At 29.7% G+C, this 7,339-nt stretch overlaps 1 pseudogene; it reads left to right on the forward strand.

Moving 5' to 3' along the window:
- Positions 1-489: 489 nt before the first annotated feature.
- On the forward strand, positions 490-3,584 carry LOC134232086 (uncharacterized; annotated as a pseudogene).
- Positions 3,585-7,339: the final 3,755 nt, after the last annotated feature.

Here is a 7,339-nt window from a genome sequence, read left to right on the forward strand (position 1 = left end):
TATTCTTTGTTAAGATTTTTTTTGTTAAAAATACCCTTTAATTTTTAACTTGTTTGTGCTGCACCAGGGAAAACCCCCCTTGTTAAAACATACCTATAATATACATGTCAATGTATATGTAGCATATGACCTCACAATGTTAAAATTTTATCTATACCCTGTATGTTTGTATCAGGTAAATGACATTCTCTCACATTTAAATTTTTTTATTATATAATGACCAAGTTATAATATTGATTTTCCTGATCATACATATGTTTAGAAAAAAACATTTAAATTCCTTTATATTATGAACTTTACAAAAAATCAGGTAAACCCTCCGCACTTTCAGAACCAGCGATATCAGTTTTGGAAAAACACATTTTCGCGTATCACTTATAGCAAAAAGTAGTAGCATGCTAAAAATCTGCCATACATTTGCATGCATTTAAATACGATATATAGGTCATATCTGTTTATAAACAATATAATGTGCGCGCAGCGCATTTCCAGATGTTTTTTTAAAATCAGTCAGTGTTACAAGAAATTCAACTGCACTTTTATTTTCTCTTTACATAATGGATTTAGAACATTTTAATCCAAAATGTCTGGCAATATAGATGCTGAAATTTCAGACCGAGAAGATGAGAAGGAACCTTTTCAAGTGGATATTATTCAAAACAAAACGAAAGCTGAATCAAAAGTACAATTAGACTGTGTTGAAAATTCGACAATAAAAGCATGTGTCGACAAAAACGCGGGAATAAATCATAAAAATGAAAAAGTTCTATTTCTACCACTTGATTCCAACAATTTAAAAACGTGTTGTGTGTTACTTTGCAGGCGGAAGTGCCCAAGATGTGTTCAAAACTGTCAGTACATCAAGTTGACAATTTCATTATCTCTCAACCTTGTACTTGTTGCGTTGATCGTTTTTGTTGTGTGTAGAAATGGAATCGATGATTCTTCGAATAATTCATCGCATAATTCTTTTCCCAAAGCAGATAAATATAGCCAGGGATGCAGAAAAGACAGTGTTTGTGTTAACTGCCAAACTGGACAAAAAAGATACAATTTGTCAGGTTATCTACGATCAGGTTCACGTAAGATCTGTTGTAAAGAAAACTCGGAATCCTTGAAGATTCTTGCAGGTCTGGTAAGTCAAAAATAACAGGGGCACCTTAAATGATAAAAAAATTTCAAAGAGGAACAATTTTTTTTTCAAATACAGTGAACATTCAGGAAAAATATTAAATAGATTGATAATTATATGTATATCTTATGATTATCAAATTTATATATTACTGCTTAAAATGCTTTAAATAAATAAAAAGAGAAAGCGACGATTGCATATAAAAATGAATAATAATGATTTTTAAATACACAATAATTTTTAATTAGTTATGAATTGATTTTACATTTAGCCAGTAAACGGCCATTAGGTATAGATAACGACATTAAAATTCAATTTACAACTGCATGTAAATGTTATGCTATGGATTCACTCACATGCAAAAAAAATTACAAACACATGTACACTTTAAACATTGAGAAACGTAGGTTAAAGACACAAACTTTTAATTTCTAGCGACAGTGCACGCATTTATCAATTTTGCAGCTGTAAACAATAGCAAGTTACAAATTCTAACCCACTGTGAGTGACAATTCAAATAATATTTATCTTAAATGTGAACGATTGAATATGCAACGAGACAAGGTCTTTCTTAAGCTTACATAAACGCAGTAAATCTGACACAGATTTTGATTTATTGTTGCAACTGTGGACGTCTACGTATATAAAGTTTTGATATATGCAACATTTTGCCTGTGTTGAATAAAGATCGAGTAACAATACGCAACTGACTGAATGTATCATAATAAGAATATGACCTTTTTTTGTAAGTAAATATGAGATTTGAGATTCTACAAATAAAAAAAAACCCACATTTTCTTAAACATTTGCTTGTTTGTTTTATTGATAGTGAGAAGACAAAATACCTGCAACTACCATATCTCATAGAGTGTATCTAAGCAAAAGTGACATGTTTTATACCACCAGTGGAGACAAAAAAGATACTTGTAATGACTTGATCAATTTTGCACATTTTCTTGCAAGAGAAATAAAACCTAAAATGCATTTTTTAAGGAAAAAAAGAAAAAAAAACAACAGCCTTTTTACGTGTGTCTTCTCTAAAATCAGTAATCATTGAATTAGAAATTCATAAAATGAGTGCATAACATTTACATAATGCTCCTTGCTGTGCAACGTTGACGAAGGTTATTCAGTCCAAACCCGTTTAAATCTTGTAGATCACATCTGTGGCGCTTTAACCGCTTTATGTTTGATTTACCCGTATTGACCTGAATTTATCACTTCCTTTTTGAATTCAAAGAATTGTACTTCCTATTCCTTAACAAATATAAAAGTAAAATACAAAAGTAATTAATTGTATCTGAAAAATACATTTTAATGAATTCATTCCGTTCTGTCTGAAAAGTAGAACATGACTTCCTGAATTCCAAAGTTAGAAGTAAAATAAAATTTTTGGTCTTCCTTCATGCAAATGCTTTTTTTTAATTGCAGTTAATCTCGGAAAAAAGAAGACAGAGAACAGAGGATTATGTTTTCTTATATTTTCCATCATTTTCTAGAAATGGTAAAAAGAAATATACGTATTATTGATGAGAAAAACCTATGATATGTATAAAATCTCATGTTTTGGTAAATAAATTGATTGTTCCAATTTATTGGAGCAGAGAAAACAGTCATGAATTAGCATTTATAATACCAAAGACTTACGTTAATTTATATTTAAAACATTTTCAAAGGAGAAACATAGAACTTATGAGGACACATTTTCAAAGGAGATCGATACATAGAAATTTTGAGGATTACATGTAGTCTTGAGTATGAGATGTAACAAACCTACAAATTAAGTCTCAAGTTTTATGGACTGTTAATCTTCAATACTGTTCGTTATCTCCACATGTTTCATATAACAAAGCTAAAACTTCATATTTAGGAATAAGGTTGAGAAAAACAATTTTGTTTTTAATTTTAATACGATAATAAATGCATATTTTTTAATTTCATTTTTAATTACAGGTCATTCTAGTCATTTGAGAGAAGAAAGTTTGAAGACTGAAGTCAAAAGTGACCAAATTCAAATGTTTCCCGGAAACAAAATAATCGTTAAAAAGAGTGGGGCATATGTCATCTTTTTTGCTTTGACAAAAACTTCAATACGTCAGGGCATTCTAAACATCAGTATCCACAGATACGGCGTGGAAGATCAAGGCACTGCTGGCAGCATCCATAGAAAGCAAAAATGGCTTGTTGACTTACAATACCAAGGAAATATCTGACGTGTTTTATCTGCGAAGCGGTGATTCTATAACGATTAAGATAAGGGGGCAGCAGACTTTGTATACGTTCAAGCAAGCAAATTACTTTGGCATGTATGGAATTGGTTCTGTTGCGAATTCAGTATTTCACACTGAAAAATAAGGCTTTTGTTAATTTGCAAGACCGTGTTCAGCTTTTAGTGGACTTACTGCCACTTGACTTGTATATTACATGTGGCAATTAAGAAGTGTAACCACATGTATAAAAAAATTACTATATACAACTTAGTTACCAGGTATGTTGTTAGCTTTGCTTATTTATGTATGTTTTAAAACATGTAAAACATCTCAATACAATGAGATTCAATTGAAAACAACATTACCAATTTTTAAGTTGTGGCATGAATTTAGAAAAACGATCCTTTGTGAAGAAGTGTATATTGATATCTGCTCCGTTTTTATTTTATATACTTTCTGAAAGAGACCAAATGACAATAACTTCATTATATAGGGCAAGGTTTCTTTTACGATACGAACCAGACCCAAAACATATTCCCAAGCAGTCCCAAAAATTCAGCGTAGTGGAGGCAGTCCTGTGTAACTGCTTTTTCAAAATTTAGTACCGCTGCTAAGCACAGAAGCAGTCCCAAAACAGAACAGTAAAGCAATTCCAGGAACTGCTCTAGGACTGCTTTTTGGCACGTAAGACCTACATATGTAGGTGGTACCTTTTATTTGTTACACCTCTTAAATCAAAATTTCAAATCGATATCGATATATCTTTTGAAATATTCTTTATAACTTTATAAATATTTTTAATCATGTTGAAATCTGAATATTATGTACAAATTTTTGATGAATATGATATATGTATAATATGTATAATATGTATGATATGTATAATATTGATATATGTATAATATTGATACATGTATATGTATAATATTGGTACCTTGTATTTGTTAATCTTGATATATGAAGATGTATTAAGTTGAGTTCACACTGTTATTTTTGCAATATCTTGTCAAAAATAAACTCTAACTTTATAAATATTTTAGAATCAAGTTCGTGGAATGTTTTTTTTTTTATTACTATGAAATTTAAAATAGCACATTATAATATAAAAATATATGTTATGATATATGTGTAGGGTGTCTTCAAACTGACAATTTAACACAAATAAATTTACTTCAATATAAACACCGCACTGTTTTGTACATGTAGTAGCAATGAAATGGCTTATTTCAGAGTCAACACAAAGACTTCAGGGAGAATTTTCATTTATTCATACCATTACATTTCACACAAATAATAAATGTTAATTTATTCAATTCTTTTTATTCAATACGTTAAAAATTTATTTTTTTAAGAATTATACCATGTATATAATTTCCTATTGTTAAGGTTTTAATTTCTTTTAATTTTAACTCTGCTTTTACAGAATGAAGTTTTAATCTCTGAGAGTAACTCTCTTTGTCTTTCATTTACGTTTCAAATTTTAAAGTTTTTTTTCTATTTTTACAGTAAAACTGTTCCTTCAAATTTTCCTCATCCGATACAGAGTCGCTGTCACTCAAATATTGCTTGTACGATGTGTGTACACATATATAACTCGCTTGTGACATATATTAAAATTCCTTCAACATTTTAGTAGAGTTTATTCAGGATTTTTCCTGGAACTTGTAAAAACACAAAATTGCTTCGGTATCTGCTGCTCCGTAAAAAACTTTCTAAAATTTCATCGTTTTTGTCGTTTTCAATAAGGACTACTTATCTTAAAAAGTTGATTTCTTTTCAACAAAGCAAAATATAAAACCATAATTTGGCACAAGTATCGATGTAACAATTATAATATTAATTCCTAGGTAGGTTTTTTTTTATGACTAAAATTATATTGTATTGTCTGTAAGTGACTAAAATTTGACCTGCTCCGCGATCCTATTTTTGCATTTTTAAAATCTGGATAACTTTTTAATCAATCATAATATTTTGTCAAAATTAATACATATCATTTGGATTTATTGTCAAAATATTTCTACCAAATTTGGATAACATATGACGTCAAATAAAAAAGATATGACAGTTGTCCACGAACTTTTCGAACAACCCTCGTAGTAAATAAAAAGGCCTATTTCAGAAAAATCAAAATATACTGCAGCTAGGGCAGATAATTTTTCATTTATTCATTGTAGAACTGTTTGTTTAAGTTTATTCACTATACATTGTAAATGATCTGTAAAGAAAATAATATACAGTGCATATGATATTTAAAGATCATCTAGACTTAGAAATCCCTAATTTTGTAATTTTAAATTTTGTTTGACATTTTAACCATCTTTTAATTAATAAATTTTTAATAAAGTTTTAATCTAGATGGACATTCAGTTATACTGTGTCTGATTAACACAGCTAAAACATTGTTTTAGGTTATTTTGTAACCAGGGTCTAAAACAGCCTTTGGGTGAATAGACCTTGATAATTTTTTTTCTCCCTATAGATTGTTATTATGAATTTTTATCATTTTGTTGTGTTATGATAAAATTAGTATCTGCTATTCCTTTAAAGTATTTTTAATGTTACACTAGTAATTTAACATTTCTGGTTTTCAGATTTACACTTTAAAAATATATCGTCTCACATGTATAGTAGACACAGTATTAAGAAGTGTATCTTTTTAAAAATGTTTTACTTTTGACAAGCCTCTGACCGGTACATGCTGATTATGCTAACTTTTGTAGTATGAAATATGTGGAGATAACGAACAGAATTCAAGCTCAAAAGTCTATTAAACAATACAAAACAGGAGCGGAAGAAACACGGATCTCCAAAACATCAGAGATGGGATCAGGTGCCATGGAGGAGTGAGCATACTGACCGATCACACCCGCCCTGTGCTCCTTGTCATGATCGGGAAATAAAGGAAAGATCCATGGACAATTCAGTTTGTAAATAATGGCCTAGTAGGATATACTATAATTTCATGCTTGCAAATGTGTTTTATAATATATATAATATATATAATTATGCACTGTATTAAACTTTGTAATAATACATGTATATAGCAGCAAGTTAATTTTGAACTTGAGCTCTGGAACTTGTTGTAAAAATAAACAAGATATGTATATATTAAATGTAGGAAATAAAAAAAGTTTGATTTCATGCATTGAATTAATGATGTCATGGTACGGCAATTCATATGTAATTTAAAAAGAAAGAGATATCAACTCTAGAAAAGAAAGTGATAACTTTAATTTTGAACATAATTAACAAGGGCCTGTTTTTTTTAATGTAAATGCAGCGTTTTCAAAAAGTTATTGAGAAATTATTCAGGATATCATTTGATTTAATACTTTGATAATTGAAGACCAAACAAATTTGAAAGCAGTATCTGTTAAACTTTCTAAAGGTTTCTTTCAGAAATGCTTCTGCACCAATATCTAATGATGATAATGATAAGAATTATCAGCTGTTTAACTTCCAATATTTACATTTCCAATGTCTTTGTCCGAGATAAAATTACAAATTGTAAATGTACTTTATTTCCCCACCAATGTATTGGCGCGGTTCCAAAAAACCACATGCAGGGCAGAACGAACAGCTAGACAGAAGCAGGGCTTGGAGCACGTGGATTGGCGGAATCAAAGCATGTAAATATAAGGAATAACTGTCTTATTTTTCAATTTCATGACGTTGATCAATCGATTGGCTTGCGTGATAATTTTATGCATAAACGCCTTCGGCGTTTATGCAAATTATCACGCAACCTAATCGATTGATCACATCATGAAATCGAAAAATAAGACAGTTATTCCTTAACTATACATACAGGGTATTTTTTCTTATCTCTGTAATATCGGTATATAAGATTTTATGAATTACAACTAATGTATTCCAAACCAGTGATAAAAACAATGTAAATGAAATACTGTTTGTACTTGGAATATGCTCTTGAGTATCTAATAAGTTTGGAGATGTTAACACAATATGCAGGTGATTAGCGGGAAGATAAATTGGA

This window comes from Saccostrea cucullata, unplaced genomic scaffold (assembly GCF_032062105.1).
Source record: "Saccostrea cucullata isolate Sc308-1 unplaced genomic scaffold, CSIRO_AGI_Scuc_v1 ctg3948, whole genome shotgun sequence".
Lineage (NCBI taxonomy): Eukaryota > Metazoa > Mollusca > Bivalvia > Ostreida > Ostreidae > Saccostrea > Saccostrea cuccullata.